The sequence below is a fragment of the Daphnia pulicaria genome, chromosome 8 (genome assembly GCF_021234035.1).
Source record: "Daphnia pulicaria isolate SC F1-1A chromosome 8, SC_F0-13Bv2, whole genome shotgun sequence".
In the NCBI taxonomy this organism is placed as follows: Eukaryota; Metazoa; Arthropoda; class Branchiopoda; order Diplostraca; family Daphniidae; genus Daphnia; species Daphnia pulicaria.
In genome coordinates, this window is record NC_060920.1 from 2651406 (window position 1) to 2669084 (window position 17679).

Sequence of the window (17679 nt, forward strand, 5' to 3'; positions counted from 1 at the left end):
TTTTTAAAACTAGTTTGCTATTTTTTATGTCGGTCAAACGCCACCTAGTGATAGCCTTAAAAATCCTTTAACTTTAACCAAAAGCGTAAACAAGGGGAAAGCGTTGGTTAGCCTATAGGAAAACACAACTGTCTGTCAGAACTCAGAAACGTTTTGCAAAGAACTCATTCGATTAAAATGGTACGAGAAAAGCAAACTGCTCGCAAATCGACCCGTGCTGCTGGCCAACTTACTGCCCTTGCCGCACAGAAGAAAATCAAAGGAAGGCACTCCCAACGTATCGCCAATCAAAGTGGCTTGAAAACTGAACTTTTGAAGAAGAAGAAGCATCTACATCACTATCGTCCTGGTGCCCTGGCTCTCAAGGAGATTCGTCGCTACCAAAACTCGACCAATCTTCTCATCCCGAGAGTTCGTTTCCAACGACTTGTTCGCGAAATCTCGAAGGACTTCAAACTGAACTTGAGATTCCAGAGTGGAGCCATTGGCACCTTGCAGGAGGCCAGCGAGGCATTTTTGGTGGGCCTATTTGAAGACACCAATCTGTGTGCTCTTCATGCCAGTCGTGTCACCATCATGCCCAAGGATATTCAGCTAGCACGTCGGATACGAGGATAGAAATTCAAAAGCTTGTCCAACTTTAAATTCAAGAAAACTATTAAAGAAAAACAGAACATCCCCAGCACATTTTATTAACCAAGAAGTAAATTCATCCTATTTTGTATTATATAATTTTAAGTCCCATTTTTGTATATCAATGGCAGCACATTTCTATCATTAGAAAGCACTGTTTGGCTATTTAATACCAGACAAAACTTGTATTTTGTTGAACTTGTTCCTCAAATTTGTATGCGACTAAAACAAATGAATTGAGCAATCCAATGTTTGGGCAGTCAATAAATAAGTTCAGTAAAATAATATGTAGTCACAATCTAATCTGAATTATAACTAACATTTATAATAATTCATTTTCTTCTTTTCTCAAACATTCTTGCCTTGCACTCATCAGAGTGTATTATTAAATCACAAAAACATGTTGAAGCGTCCACAAAAACCTCATACCCAAACCCATATGATATTCAATCCCCCAACTCCTGTTTGTCAATTAATAATTAAGTTTGATAATTTTTTCTCATATATAACGTATTTAACGATGGTTTCTCCACGTTGGCTGCGTCGTCTTTGACCGTTTATAGTATTGCCACCTTCACGTTACATATATCACCGTCAACATATTAGATTGAAAAAAGTGTTGTAGATGTCGTGACTGCTGACGACGTCAAAATTTTCTAATCAAATCACTTATTTATAATAAGTAGTTCAGTCATTCCCTTTCTTTAGTGTTGCCGGAGCTCTTGAACCGCACATATTCACACCAAATTGTTTTTTTCTTTCTTATCTCGTGAACTCGACTGATGCAGATATAACAGCCGGTCGACAAGAAATTTAATATTTCATGGTTCAATGGACAAATTGGACATTTATCGAGATAGTGGTTCTGATATCGTTTGATTTTTCAAAAATTTATTGCGTCATTCTCTTCCCTCCTTCTGTTGGCCGAACGCCGAACTACACATTGAACTAGTTCTAGTCATCATAAGTTAAGTTTCTTTTTCAGCGCTCCTTAAACAGCTATCAAACGAAACTAAATGGCCGAGGAAACTGAGAATGAACGAAGGCAACCACCAGCAGGTATAACAATTACAAATGTTCTAATCTAATCTAAACTCGTGGCATATTCAAATGTGTCGAATTTGATTCCACACACACACACAAGTGCGCATTTCCCCAGTTGTTTCTTAATCTGATTTTCCGTTCTGTTTCAGGATGTACGGACAGTACGCTGAACAAAATCAAACCGAGTGATCGAGCAAACTTCAATATTGCTCAAAACACGAGAAAAGTAATAAAAACGGCGAAAATGATTCGACAAAATTTAGTAGCATTTCACATGGCACTTTTGAAAGTGAGACGCTGAAGGTCTTTATCCGAAAATTTGAAAGATCAAGGATGAGGGATGGAGATCTTGAAGTCATTCGGGATCTCGCGGCTCTTCGACAGCGACCGAATTTGCACGGAAATTTCATCCGCTACTTCGCAATGGAAGAAGACAGAGACTTTATGTAATATGTCGCGATACGTCACATTATTTAATATATTCAAAGAGTAATCTAAAATTCAAATTCTTTTTCAATGCTATACAGTTACGTCATCACAAAGTGGTGCATTTGTTCCGTGGAAGATCTGTACGGTACCAGAAGTAATGAGGGAACCAATTGGATTGGAGAACAGATTTTTGTGGAAAAAATCAAGAAATCACTAGGACCAAAACAGATCTTATGGCAAGCCACAAAAGGACTGGAATATCTGCACCATTTGAAATATGTCCACCGAAACCTGAAGCCGAGTAACTTTTTGATCGCTAAAATTAGCGACATGGATCAGCCCGACGAGTACAAGGTGAAGCTGTCAGATTTCTCTTATAGTAAACAACCAAAGGAGAGTCCAATAGTTTCTGGCCCGAGAGGATCGAACGGATGGATCGCTCCCATTTCGGAAACGGGAACAATAAAAGCGCCAGAGGATTATGTTGCAGATGACGTGTTTGTCCTCGGAAGTTTTTTTCACTACGTTTTGACCAACGGACTTCATCCTTTCGGTATTTAACAACTCGCAAAGAATCAACAGTAATTCTGATCCGGTGTATTGTGCTGCGTGGAATCCGAGGTTGAATCCATCTCTGCCAAATCAAAACGAACAAGCAGACCTTCTTTTGAAATTTGAAGCAAATGATCAAGTTCGTTCCCAAGGAAAGGTGCAGCCTCATCCAAGTCTTGGATTCCCATTATTTTCTGCCGGATAATTATTACCATGATTATTAAAAACTTTACGACATAACCGACGGAGTCAAACCGGGACTCTCCGTCATCTTTAACCAAGAAATTTTTGATGATGTAAATAATTTGAGTGTTTACACTTTAAGTAAAATTTATAATAATAAATTTTTTTTTATTTCAGTCAAGAAGCAATCGAGACGGAACTGAACGTGATCAAACAAAATTGACAGGGGTATTCAAGGCTTTGGGATTTGACGTGGAAATTTTCGAAAACTTGAAGAAGAAAGATCTTTTATATTATATTGAAGGTTTAAGATCACGGGATTTCTCCACATACGCCAGTCTCATTGTTTGCATTCTCTCCCATGGAGATGAGAATGTCGTGGAAGGAACCGATGGAAAAAGTTTGAATATCAACGAACTTAAATATAAGTTCAACAGTAACGATTGTCCTTCATTGAACGGAAATCCAAAATTTGGATCATACAAGCTTGCCAGGGCACTGAAAATCAACCACCTTTTAGACAGTCTTCTGACAGAAGGTCCGAATCGCGATCGAATTTTAATACCGACGGTAATCACCCATCAGGACAGATTTTAAGATTTCAGATTAGCTACGAGCCAAAAAGTATTTGATTCATGACTACATTTTAAACTTGATTGCTCAAGATTTCACTCGATAACTTCTAAAATCCTTATTACATAGTAACCTTTGAAAGAACATCCACAACAAAGACAGAGGGAAATGGATCAGCACAAGAGAATTTGAACAATCGAGCGCCTTTTATGGATTTCCTTGACATCAGAGCCTCTATTCCTGGTTTCCATGCTTACCGATCTGAAGATGGTTGGTCTGAATATCTTATTTTATTTTTTTTTATCGAAAATTATCAGTTATTTATGGATATGATGTAATAGGATCTATTCTGATTCAATGCCTTTGCGAGGAAATGGGGAAGGAATATTTAAGCGGGAAAACGTCGCCGAATAAAGAATCCAAGGACTTAGAAGCATCCTCAATAGCGTGCAAGATATAATATGTAATAAAACCATGGCTTTATCCGAGACTTTGTAACGAATTTGTAAAACAAACTTTTGTGAGAAATGTTTCTCTTAATGGCCGGATGAAATTTAAAAAGGGCCATTCACCGGGAAAAGTCACTTTACGACAAAATGAAAGGTAATGCCGATTCGTCGACAACTTCAAATAATATAATTTTAAGCGCTATTGACATTTTTACAATATTTATTTCGTTTTTCCTTTTTTCTGTCTCCATGTAGCTTTTTTTTTTGGTTATGCAGATTTATATTCTTCGTGACGGCTTCTCTACATCGTTGCTTTTACCAGAGTTGAGACGAAGTATACGACAGAGAAATCCATCAATACCATACGCCAAACTTTTTGATTTACTTACTACTATTTGGTGGGATTACGTTGCCCGCATTGTCTCGCTTCTTTTACCAATAACTATATTTTATCTGTTTATAACCGTATGCCCTAATTCAATTTCTTTTATTAATTTTTTTCGTTTTATTTCACTTCAGTTTAATTGTAAATAATTTAAAAAATGTGTGCGCTTTACTCGATGATAGATGGCTCGAGAAAATAAATTCCTTAGCATTACATTATGTTAAAGTAGCTAATGCTATTGCCCAAGGATAAATTGAGCTAGCACGTCGCTATGGTATGGGGTGCCGTTTTTCCCTTCTATCAGCATACACAGGAATAGAAAAATATTTAAACAAAAATCAATCATTGATCAAATGGATCAAACATGAATCAAACCAAATCAAACACGGATTAAACAAAAATCAATGTTTTTAACAGCGATCAAACCACATCTAACAGAGATCAAACACAATTAATCGATTAACAATTAATGAAATAGAGATGACGTCAATGGTAAGGTTATACTAAATAGCAGTTGCTGATATAAATTTGTAAAAACATAAGAAATCATTTCAAAAAGAGGAAATTGATCAGAAATGCTGGAATCAAACGGGAAATCCAAGAAAAATAATTGAATAAAGATGCGAATAAAATTATTTGTTATTATTAAACTACAATGATGTGGGTTATGTTCCATGAAAGAACGAATGACATTTAAAATTTTTAATCAAACAAAAATATATTTTGAAATTATAAAAGGAAAAATAAATGAAATAAATAGTACGAGTAACTATAAAACCATTAAATCAAATGGACAATGTTTATTATAAGAAATTTTTGTACACTAAATCTCATAAGAATCGAATATTCAAGTAATCAATTAATAAATAGCGTACAATAATGCAGTGACCTATAAGCCTGAAATCTCTCTCAGTTTGTCGGAAAATGAAATATGATCGCCAAATTTGGCACGGCTCGCCTTTCTCGTACAATCACCGTCTGTCTAGGCGCTACAACTATATTTGAAAAAAGCTGTCGACATCCAAACCGGTCTTCAGTAAGGTAGCCAGTGTAATTACGTAATATCAATATGAATACCAACTAATAAAACCCTCACAAGGAAATTCCCGAAGCCTTGCCCGGCTGATAAGATTTTAATTAGCCAGCCACTTATCTAGCAATTTTGGGACTAGAACGGGACTATAGAATATGACACGATGAAATTTAGCATGAGGGTTGTCGACAAAAGTCTCCAGCACCAACGAATGACCGTTTCAGTTTCTCGATAATTGGATGAAAGGTGGAGGGGATCGAAATTTGTTGCTTGGTGATTTTATTTACCCGGTATTTACCCATGCAATTTATGTTTTTCATCTAATTCGTTGACAGCACCACAGAGCACTGCATTTTTTACGGATTGTTTGTATTGTTTCGTTCGTTCGTTTGTGTGTTTCTTTAAAAAAAAATTTCATATAAGCAGCAAGCATTGACATCAAGGCAGTGACATCGTAGGCTCGAACTAGATGTCCATTTTCGAAGCACCGATCCGTCTTCCTCTTGCGAAAAAAAGTAACCGTCTAAAAGCGGAGAAAAAAAAAACACAAGCTCATTCAAAACCATCGAATGGTTGTTTATATGAACATAAAAAAGGGGACAGATTTCGGTCGTTTATACATATATATACATTTCCCGTACGTAAATTTTTTATTATTATGCTGCTTCTGTTCGTTTATCGTCGACTCGACGAGCATCAAATCGGTGTCCTACTTCTTGACTAAGCCCCTATCCTTTCCGTTCTGTTGAAATCCGTGCCGAACGTTTCGGTCCATGTTTTGGCAGTAAATGCATAGAGAAAGTGTCGCTGTGTATCTCGCCCACTGAGCTGACGCTGCGGGACAAGTTCCAGTTGGCCGTGTTGCAGGAGAGAAAATATTTAGCGCATTTGCATCGCACTAAATTTAACTAAAGGGGAACACTTCTTGCAAATTTTAGGCTGAAATTAATTGCTCTAATATATCGGGAAAATCAGTGTATACAGGCCTATGTGGGCGGATGGATATCGGACGGAAGGAAAAAGGCGGACAAGCTTCTATTGAGCTGTGTATAATCGGCATGATACTGTATTAGCCGCAAAAAGGTGACATGATCTAGCGCTAAATATTTACAATGCGTGTTTTATAAATTATATGATAAAATGAATTGCACTAAATTTAGCGCATCGTGTGAATTTTAAAGTAAATGATAAGCGACATGCGCGCTTACATAGCGCTAGATCTATAGCGCGAAAAATTTGACTTAATAATTTTTCGCGCAGTGAGCGGCCTAAAAAAAGCAAATGGGCGACGCTTAGCACTAAAATCGCGAACGGACGCGCGGTAAGCGCTAAAATAACGGACGGGCAAGCGCTACTCTTCCGACCAGTCACCGCAATCGTTTTCATTGTTACGCCTGTTAATAAAATTTGATGCGATGCGTGTTAAGTAGGCCTAACTTTAAATATATTTTAGCGCTTGCACGTTTCGTAAATAATACGATAAAATGAATTGCTTATTCCAAGATGATGGCGCTATCGCACCGCTCGCTCTCCGCTCCCGTTCCCTGGCTATAAAGGGGGTGAGCGAATGAAGCATTTATAAACCGCTAGGTTGCTGTCTTTTTTAACAACTTGAATTCGAAGTTAAATTATTAATTTTATGGAATCGGTAGAATCATTTAATATTATTCCTTTTTCCACTTAAATAATAAATGTTTCCCATTTTCACGTTAATGATTCTTTCCCTCGATTATTTTGTTAAATTGATTTGATTCATGTTTGATATGAATTTTATTGATTTATTAATGTTTGATTCATGTTTGAAATGTATTTAATTAATTAATTAATGTTTAATCAATTTATACAAATAGTATGGTTGATTTCTTGATATCAAAGTATGAATTGGTAGGTTTAATAATATATCAATGCAAATTTATATGTTTAATGATGACACGGAGTTGAAATAAATTAAACGATAGATATGTTGTATAAAGGGAAAAACGGCACCCCATAGGGTGCCGTTGTACCTTTTTAACAACAAACCTATCATTTAACATCAATCTATAATTAAACAAACAACATTATATAAAACACTTATCTAAACAAACATCAAAGGGTAACATAGCGTCAAACCAGGGATATTAGATTTATCAAATCTAACTTGCAATCAAACCTAACCTTCAAATCAAATGTAAAATAATAGCTCCGTAAACCTGCATCAAACCTTTTATCTATTATTGAATCGGGCAAATTAAAAATAAAACAAAAATTCAGAAATAATGTAGCCTATACTAACCCCGGAGCATTAACAACTCATATGGGATATGGCGAATGGTTTTGCCTCCATTCTTTTCTCCCCGCCCCTTTTTTAAACTTTGTCATCTAGCGGTTAGAATCACGCAACACAAAACACCAATTATGATGCTGTTGCACTTCTAATTTTGTAATTTGATTTCTGTACTTGATTTTCATTATATTTCATGCCATTTCGTTATGTCTAGAATGGCGATCTACCATCATCCCCATTCGCCCCCATCATTTTTACGAAAAATTATTTCAGATCGTATACATGTACCAGAAATAAGGAATCGGGAAATTGACTGGCTTCACGCAGAGATCAGGGACAACTTTTAAAGTAGCAAACAAGGTGCGTCAGTCATCAATCAATTTTTTTTTTATTTTTGAAAATGCACTGGTGGAACGTGTCCCTGGATTCGCGCGTGTTGGTTCACATTCGTTTTAATATGAAAATTATTTTCTGATAACGAATACAAATTTTAAATCCACGTTCCCAAATATATTTTGTATCAGAAAATGAGCGTGATATAAAAACGAATAAATGCAACCAATATGCGCAACTGTGATGGGACAATTTCTCCAGATTTCCGGTGATAGCTTTCGATATCGGCACGGCAAAAAATGCATGAATGCATTTTCCTACAATTTTGCGGAACTATCTAGAAATTCTGCCATGTTCGTTCGTTTTTTTTTGTTGTTGTTGGAGTCCTCTCGCTGAGTTTCCACGTTTATTTTAATTCGCCCTATATATGAGCGGGCCAAATTTTGCTTGTTGCGGACGGTTGCGTATATATAATATGAGTAGGCTACTACGTGCGTATGAGTACTTCTGCGGACTTGTGTTATTTTATGATGCCTCTAGTGGCCTGACAGAGAAGTATTCCACAAAGCCAATGAGTCTATTACCCAACAAAAAAATGCTTTGCTGATTCCTTAATTGTTTTTCAAACTTCAATTACATTACAATTTTAATGATTCTTTATTTCTAATTTTTAGGTTAGCCTCTACACTTCATTTGTTAATTGATTGATTCAAGGAATAGAATTAAATATTCATTTTCAAAATTTTAACCATATCTATTTCCTTTAAATTGTTATTAAAATAAACTGTTTGATTACATGATTGATTAATTTATCGCAATCAATTTATCTGTTAGATTGCGAATGACGTTTGATTTAATGTTAGGTTTGCCAATACATGGTTTATTAAATAATAGCTTACCCGAAAGATTGATTGTTTTCTCCAATGTTAATCGATAGATGGTTTGATTAATTTTACATTTCATTTTGTATGTTTTATTTGAATTAAAAGAGTGTTACCTCGGCGTTATTGGTATTTAATTAATGTTAAATGAATGTTAGAATTGTGTAATGAATGTTAGATTTCTGTTAGAATACAAGATCACGATTGATTTAAGTTATTGTAATGTTTAATTTATTGCTTAATATTTCTTTGTTGGTAAAAAGGTACAACGGCATCCCATACATTCGAGGATAGAAATTCAAAAGCTTTTCCAACTTCAAATTCAAGAAAACTATTCAAGAAAAACAGAACATCCCCACATTTTATTAACCAAGAAGTATATTCATCCTATTTTGTATTAGATATAATTTCAAGCACAGATAAAGACCACTGGTTGATTCTCTCAATAAGAGAATTAACATGGCCAACTGTCGCCAACATTCTTGCTACCCTTCCTCCGATTTCTCCAATCTTGGACTACTTGTCCTGCCCTCTAGTGTACGTTTTCATCTCTACACTCTGCTTAATTCTATTCAATTGCAATGATTCAATTGATTTCTCTGCTTTTTCAATTGGCAAACGTCAAAATTAAATACAATATGAATTCTTAATAAAAATGTTTATGAAAAAATTACCTAGGACTTTTAAACGCCGGCAAAGAATTTTACCAAAACAGAGGGAAAATAATCTTCGTCTGCAAAACCCTTCGTAGCCTCAGTGCAGTACAGTACTTTATCCGCTAGAGGCACTACAAGCAATCCAAGAACTCGGGGTCAGTAGGGATAGGGCTAAAAGGATAGCACATAATCAACCAGTCGTCTTTATCTATGTTTCAACTTTCAAGTCCCATTTTTGTTTATCAATGGCAGCACATTTCTATCATTAGAAAGCACTGTTTAGCTGTTTAATACCAGACAAAACTTGTATTTTGTTGAACTTGTTTCTCAATTTTGTATGCGACTAAAACAAATGAATTGAACAATTCAATGTTTTGGCAGGCAACAAATAATTTCAGTTAAACAACATTTAGTAACACATTCTAATCTATAGGTTCGAGGTTGCCATCTTGGATAGGTTTTATACCAGTTTGGTGCAACCTCAACCCAAAAGCATTGACATCGTCCATAAGAAAAGGGTACGAATGGAAGGAAAGTCAAGGAAGGGAAGAATAGAGTGGGGAAGAAAGGGGTCGGTCCCCTTTTTTTCACTCTGCCTTTGTCTTTCCATTCGGACACGAACTCTTGCATGGCGGCTTATGGAGTTTCGCCCGTGTCATTTTTAGTTAAATTAATGTTTCCAATTTCAGTCGTCTTCAGTTGCTATTCTTAATTAGATAACTACATTCCTTAGTTATCAGGTAATATTTTAAGATTTACTTCCCCTCCATAGTCATTGTAGTTTATTTATTATTTTTATTTTTTAAACATCCCTACCGCGGTTAAAAAAAAATGTCGCCATTTCCAGCCCCAAGGGAAGAATGGAAAGAAGAGACGAAGGAAGAACCTAAGAGGAGACAAAGGGGTGCGCGGGGTTCTCTTTCCTCTGGGCAGGATATAGTCTTCGAAAACAAAATGCATTTTACTTTAAAGGCGTTTTCTTCGTTGTCACGGAAGCTTGCGTCAGTACTGAGCCGTGCATTTAATGATTTAAATACACGACGTCTCATTTTTGTTTTACCCACAACATCGCATCTTTCACAGTCATGAAAACTTGTGTGTGACCAACTGTTCCTCTAACAAAGGCTCTAGCAGGTTCATCACAAATGAATGCTAATGATTGCAGCAATACAGTTTCCCATTAATTTCAATTCCATTAATTTCAATGTGTTAAAGTTCCTCGATTAATGGCTCGAGATACAAATTCAAATCAGGTGGTTTCTCGCCATTTCCAGAACCATAGAAACTGGAAATGGGCTGCTATCATTTGCGTTCTTAACCCTACAAAGAATTGGCCAGAAAACCGTCGGACGACTTTTACACAGCGGGAGTCCGCCAATACTTATTTGTAATTCAGCACCAGCTGAACCAAGAAGGCCAGATTTCAATTTACGACCAAGCCCTTTGATTAACCCAAAATGTTTAAAATATGAGGAACCAAGTTTTGTCCGAGGAGTCTTTAAAATAGTTCGTCGATCCTTATAATTCTTATGACCTAAACTGATAAGTAAATTAGTAATTGATCTTACAGCAGCTCCTGATAGATGATGTTTGATAGCAATTGCAGCTACTCTGTTTTCCAAAATCTCTTCTTCTTCTGTGAACTCGCCATCTTCCTCTGCTTTCCATTTCCATTTCACTTAATACTTTGTCTTCATTCTCTCCCAAATCGTCTTCATTCTCTCCCTTCATTCACCATAATCTTGCTCATTATCAACAAAAGGTTTCACGAAATGTCTATGCTTTACAAACACTCACTAAATAAACTGCTATTCCACAAACAATTTCCCCCCTATTATATTACAGAGAAAGATAACCAATTTGTGCTATCTCTTACAGTTTACAATAGACTTACACGCTATTAAAATTTAAAAATCTGAACCCTTACCCTCAGGGACAATATGAAGAAAAATATTGAAAATCATTATACATTCTTTATTGGAGATGCAGAAAGAATGTAATTGAAAATGTAGTAAGTTAATTTAATAACACGGAATACATAATTTGTTAATTAAATTATCAATTTCAGATTCCTCGTTTACAACTTAAATTTTTTTCCTCGTATCCTTACTTCCATTCAGCCAATTTGAAATATGTTTTTTAAAACATTTCTCATCCAACTCGGATTTCAGAAAGTTTTCCCTAACAGATTTCTTCAATAATTAACAGCAAATATATGTAGTGCTAAACGCGAGTCTGTCACCCTCGCCGTCTTTAGTTTTTACTCAAAAATAAGTAAATTTCGTTGCTAATTCAAGAGAAACCACGGATTTTAATATATTAATCGTGAGTTTTTCTGCAGTCGAGCCTCCCTCAAGTTTGAGTGCATTTCTCTAGTTAAAAAAACAAACAAAACAAAAAACAATTCAAATAAGTCCATTAAATACCTTTAATTTTTACTTACTAAATACTCAATCGTAATGCTTTTATCAGCAATCGCATCATTGATTTCTCCTAGAAATTCAGTCATTTCATCTACTGAGTTTAAGGGTAGTTTTGACAGCAATCTGGCAACATGCTCCGATTCAGATGGTCCAGTGTTGTGTACGCCTACTAGTTTTCTTGTGATGCCTTCCATTTTTTGATCCAGTAATTTCAAATGTCTCATAGTATTTTCTTGGTGCCGTAATACCTCGTTTAATGTGGGGTGCATCATCGGCAACAGTTTGAATAATTTGAAAAGAGAGTCTTGGTTGACTTCTATTTGGATTTTTTCACCCTCAGCCTTACTTGACTCATGCTGGGGAGCAGCTTCACTCTGCTCTTCATGATGTCTGAACTCCAGTCGATATTTATATGTTATAGATTTATATAGATACGTTATATGTGAACTGATTGTATTATTCAATTTTTGAAGGAAAAAAAGGGCTACTGCTGCCTAAACCATTCGCTTCCCACCAGACCTGATTTAAATTTCTCCGTTTAAGTTGACTGCACTGGTTCGTTGGAATCAGGGAAATCGCAATACTTCGCTCATCATTGAGACAAAGGGAGTCGTTGAAATGACATGTTTAGGTGCCATTGAGAATTCGTATCGCCCAGATGTGTGTTTATTCCCTCATACAGTCCAGTGCAGCAAGTAGAAGTAAAAACTGACAATCACGAGGATCCAGCTTTCTCTCGACACTAGCCAACACTTTCTTGCTTGAAAACAACATGACAGGATGCATGGCTACAGCAGCAGCTTACTCAACGGGGAACCTGATTTCTGGATTTCGACAGAAGGTAGGTTCAGGCAGATAGCAACAAAAAAATAATGAAAAAAAGTTCATAAGCTTATTTCGGTGTTTTAGCTTTCTTCATCATCATCAAACATTTTTACAGAAAATGAAAGGTTACTTGATTTGATTGATTGTGATTCAAGCAGGAATTCTGTCAGATCAAAGCGAAACACGACACAGGTCGTAGAATTTTGAGAGGCTCTGATAATAGTTTGATTTTAACGGGGTCTTTGCTGGTACGTGCGGATTCCACCAAGTACGTCCCTCGGCCTTTTTCCACCGAATTTCTTTTTCTTCAGTTGCCAAACTTTATCATACACACTCCGCTGGGCAAGGAATTCATCCTGTCATCATTTCGTTTGATTTTTTCGTGCTTTTTCTTCATTTTTTCTTGACGTTCCACTGGTTCCAGGGTCGAGCGTGAGTAATATCATGGCGTTCTAGGTGTTCTAGGTGTCTGCGTCTTCGACTTATTAGCTATCATCCAGCTCATCACGCAGGTCCAGAAGTACCAACTCCGCCAACACTTCATCGAGATCATCGCCCTGGAGATCATTTCCAATGATTTCCGCAACCACTTGCTGGCCTTCCCGCCTAACTTCCGCTAAGAGTTCTACCAGCAGCTGCTGGCCACGGCTATGGGACTCTCGGACTCTGCCAGCCAGCCGATGGCCGACCAGAAGCGGGCGGCAAACGTGGTTGGCGGTTTGATGGGCGAAACGTCGATAAAACGACCTGATGCAGTGCCCAGTGAGATCCTGGTGTCGGGCTTGGATAACCGGATCGTCTGTGATTTTTGCGTTCAACTTTAAGTATCCACTAGTCGATGGGGGCACGGGGCACAATGCGCCGCTGGCAGCCATCGACATCGACATCGACGACCTGACGGGCGACATTGCCACCTGCTCCAGCACTGGGCTCCATCAACGTCAACCCATTGCTGGCCAGCGTCAACACCCTGGTGGGTAGCTCGCAGCACGTAATTGAACGGGTGGGCCTCTCGACTAGGTCCAGGTATAACATTTTAGCAACTTCCACTGGAATTTCTTTTTTAAATTTGTTTTACATTTTTGCCCAGGTTCCCAACGAGGAATCGCCGGTGGCAAAAGTGAGGACGGAAGAAATGGCCGAGGCTCCTAAACTCGTCAAGGAATCGGAAGAAGATTCCCTCGACGTTGCCGAGTTGCCCGGCGGAATTCTGCAGAGGCGGCACCATCCGTCAGCAGTTTGCCCATCAGTTGCGATCACGAAGCAGCGGCCCGACAGCAGTAAACTATTCCAGTTTTCTTTTTTTTCATTTAACCGTTTCTATTTTTAGCTTCTTTGCCCGTCCTAATCATACCGAAGGAGGGGGATGGGGAATCCATCGCTGGAACATCCAGATTGACAACAAATTTGTGGTAACAAATAAAAAATGTCGAGCGGATTGCTTTGCTGTGCCAGTTCGATGCCGTCCCTCCAAACTGTGCACTTTGCTAGAGGCCAAGGAACTCAAGACTATCTTTAAGGTCGTAAATGGCTTAGCTAATATTTTTGCCGCTGCCGAGAAAATAGGCGAACTGTAGAAAGTTTCCCTTCATGTCAGAGAGTGTGGTAAGGCCTGGATGGCATCGAAGATTTGCAGAGGCACGACCTTTTTTGAGATTTATCACTAGTTGGTGGCTATCCCGGAGCAGTACTTCTTCACTGGACATAAATGTTCCATTTTTTATTGTCAGATGTATTTTATTTTTTGTTAACAGGTATTGTTATGGATTGTTTTTTCTACAGGAATGATCTTACAACGTCTTCTCCCTTATCGTCGAATCATTGTAAGTTAGATTGAAGTTTAAGGTCGTGATTTTCTGACGTTTTCTACCGAAGTTTTGGTAATATTTTGCTGAATTCATGGCTAAATTGCCATTTTCTGTTGACTAGCAAATAATTATCGATATTGCAGCGTATCCCGATTGCTGTCGAATGCAATCTCACGTTTTCGTATACGCGTCACGACACAATCGGTGGGATAGTTCCCGTGCATGTCGTCGCGGTAAAACTCATATTTTTTTTCGTGGCGTGAATAAAGGATGAATATTGACGTTTCTTGCTACGCGTCAATATAGATCCTATTATATATACATCGACTGTCTAACAGAAACTTCTTGAATAACAATAGTTATTACATTGCTGTTTAAATGATTTTAATCTTTAAATTAATTCATCCTTTTTTCCTACAATTTTTAATTGTTTCTAGGTTCAAATCAAATCCACAGTAAATTTACATCAGTTGAAGATTCTCTACTAACACAGAGACGTTCCCGGGATCAGGTTTCGATTTTTTACTTGCTTGAAGTAACTTAATTTACTTTCCAACGGGTCAATAAAGCAATTTTTTTTTACTTTTTTTTTTGCTTTTTTCTTCAAGTGGTATTCTCATCCAAATTTGTGGTAGTTGTAGTAGAACCAGTAAAAGGTAAGTAGCCTGCTTCAATTTCAAAACTCCAAAGTTGAGCCCTAACTTTCAAGAAAGTAAGCTTTCAAAGGAAGCTATTTTGACTGCAAAATTGTATTCAATTTGACAACGGCAACAATGTGTGTATACAATTTGCATTATATATGTGAAAATATACGATTATTTGGGAACGAAAACACTGTATTTTCACAAATAGCCGCCAACTACGCAGTTTTGAATACACGTAAACATGGCTCGTGGAAACGCCAAAGACAATTTTTTAGAAGAGTTTGGTTTTTTATGTGATGACGAGAACTCTGAATCATGTGATGAACTAGTCAAAAGAGCTAGACAAAATATTTGGATGAGTAAATTGCTACCATTTTATCAAACACGCAGAAACCCCCAACTACTTCTCTGAAGACACAATTATGAAGACATTCAAATTTGACAGGGATAATATCGAGTTTATGCTGGGTTTATATTTATTTATATCCTTTCGATTGGACTTTTTAGGACCCATTTTTAGAAAATACTTTTGAAATGCACTTTAACGGTGCTTTAAAAACAATACAACGGAATATAGTGTGTGGTCAATCGCTTTCGTCTGTATTGGTCCCATTGGCTTAATTCTTTGAGGTTCTATCCATTTAATTCCCCTCCCCTTATTCCAATTGAAACAACTAGTAATGGCGTTCTAATAATGGGCGGTGTATTGTCAATGGCTTCACCCTCAACGTTGTCGTTTAGCGTTGGGCTGTCTATCGGTTGACTATCATGCTGGGAATGTTCTTCATCACCAAAACATGAAGATCCTAATTCCATGCTATCAGACTCTAAAAACATACTAATGCACATAAAGGCATAAAACACTTTACACTAAATTAAATATTCCTACCTGTTCATAAAGGGCACATCTAGCCTACTGTGACATAGATGACTAAAAGGTACAGAATCACTAATATCCGGTGAATTTTGTGTTGATATATATAATCCTTCAAATAATACAAAATTATGTCACTTGAATCATGATTGGTGTCTTTAAAAAATGACAATGTCTTACAGGTGATCATTTGGGTCTTTTACCTCTCTCTTATTCAGAACCTTCTTCTTCACTTGACAAGTCAGTTTGATCAAAAGCCAAATCGAATTGATGTCTCGCAAAGTTAACTCAAATAGGTAAATTTCAATCAAATATCAATACAAATTTGAAACTTTAAAAGTGTTATCAAACATTTTTCTAACTTTTGCTCCATAGGTTGGGCAATCTGATCTAGGTAATTTTCTATATTTAAAGATGTCGAAATGGGCAAGTGGCAGATTAGTTCTCTGTTGAATCATTCCAGAATCATTTTCAGAATGCTGTGTCATAAGATGAAAAAAGGTAATCCTAGATTAGAAGATCAGACAAACAAATGACCTCAATACTATTTTGTTGTAGAACAGAAATAACAGCCATAATTTGGTTACCTGTACTTATTAAATAATAAGTTCTTTGGTTGCATCAATCACGTTACCAGCATGTACTTGATTTAATTTTTGTTTCGACAGCATTTCTGAAAACAAAATCGGCTCCCTTTTTATTGTTAATGGTTTCAATTGGCTTGTCAACTGTTGTTGGTAACGATAACGGTCACCCTGATGAAAATAGAAAATTTATAATTTTTTTATTTCAAAGCAAATGAAAATGTATAATACCATAAAGAGGCTCATTTACTATGGCTTTATTTGGCATAGGTTCGTTACTCAATAGCACTTACTGATTACCAATTGCAAGAGGAAACAGAATTTTCTATAATATCGTTATTTTAGTTTTTTGGTGTTTCAATTGGTATGAAACTATTTTTGGTAATGGTGACGGGCATCCTGATAAAAATTTAAATAACAAATTTTTATATTGTAAAGCAATTGAAAAGTTATAGTACAATAACAAGCACATTTTCACAGTTTTTTTTTAATTGCTTTCTTATCCAAAAGCACTTGCTAATTATTTACCACAAAAACAACAGCATTTTCAATACCATTGTTATATAACGACTGGTGGTATGTTTTAAGATGGATATACAATAAAATATGTACGACACTTTGAACCGTTCAAACAAGTTCTTGTGAAACATCTGTCCTTTCAATGCACTACACTAAGTAAATCGAAAATATTTGTCATTTTTTTGTAACAAACACACGGTCTCCTTTTTTACAAGTTAGATCCAAATTGCTCGAATGCTATGTTTACATTTTAAGTCTATCCACAATTGTATTCATTTTTGACAAAAAAAATCACATGAGATGGTGACCTCCTGATTATTACTGCGAAATTCTTTGTTTTGTTGTAAAATGTTTACAATTTTGATGTTTTTTTGGCTTGATATTTCTATAAAAAATATCAATCAAATTGAATCGCTGTTGAAGATATTCCTATAAGCATGACATAATGTCATGTTATACTTAAGTTCCCAAAATCAGATGGTCCGCAATATACCGGCCAAGTTTTTTTTGTTCTTCTCCTAATTTGAAACTTGCAGCTGTGTTTGTTGTTTAATGTATGGATATATGAAGTGAAGTCGATAGGCT

General features: G+C 36.5%; 2 long non-coding RNA genes across 3 annotated transcripts; one reads left to right on the forward strand and one right to left on the reverse strand.

The window, feature by feature from the left end:
* The first annotated feature begins 77 nt into the window (after positions 1 to 77).
* Positions 78 to 4457, forward strand: LOC124312537. Of its 2 annotated transcripts, none has more exons than XR_006910527.1 (7): positions 78 to 1692; positions 1827 to 2123; positions 2205 to 2954; positions 3019 to 3465; positions 3544 to 3684; positions 3756 to 4017; positions 4119 to 4457. It is a non-coding gene; the product is annotated as an uncharacterized LOC124312537 (long non-coding RNA). The 2 variants fall into 2 exon arrangements; XR_006910528.1 differs by having other exon boundaries at positions 4140 to 4457.
* On the reverse strand, positions 1533 to 13524 carry LOC124312588. The gene is made up of 3 exons (XR_006910582.1): positions 11104 to 13524; positions 10769 to 10770; positions 1533 to 1544 (listed from the first exon to the last, which is right to left on the reverse strand). It is a non-coding gene; the product is annotated as an uncharacterized LOC124312588 (long non-coding RNA).
* Between the last annotated feature and the right edge of the window lie 4155 nt (positions 13525 to 17679).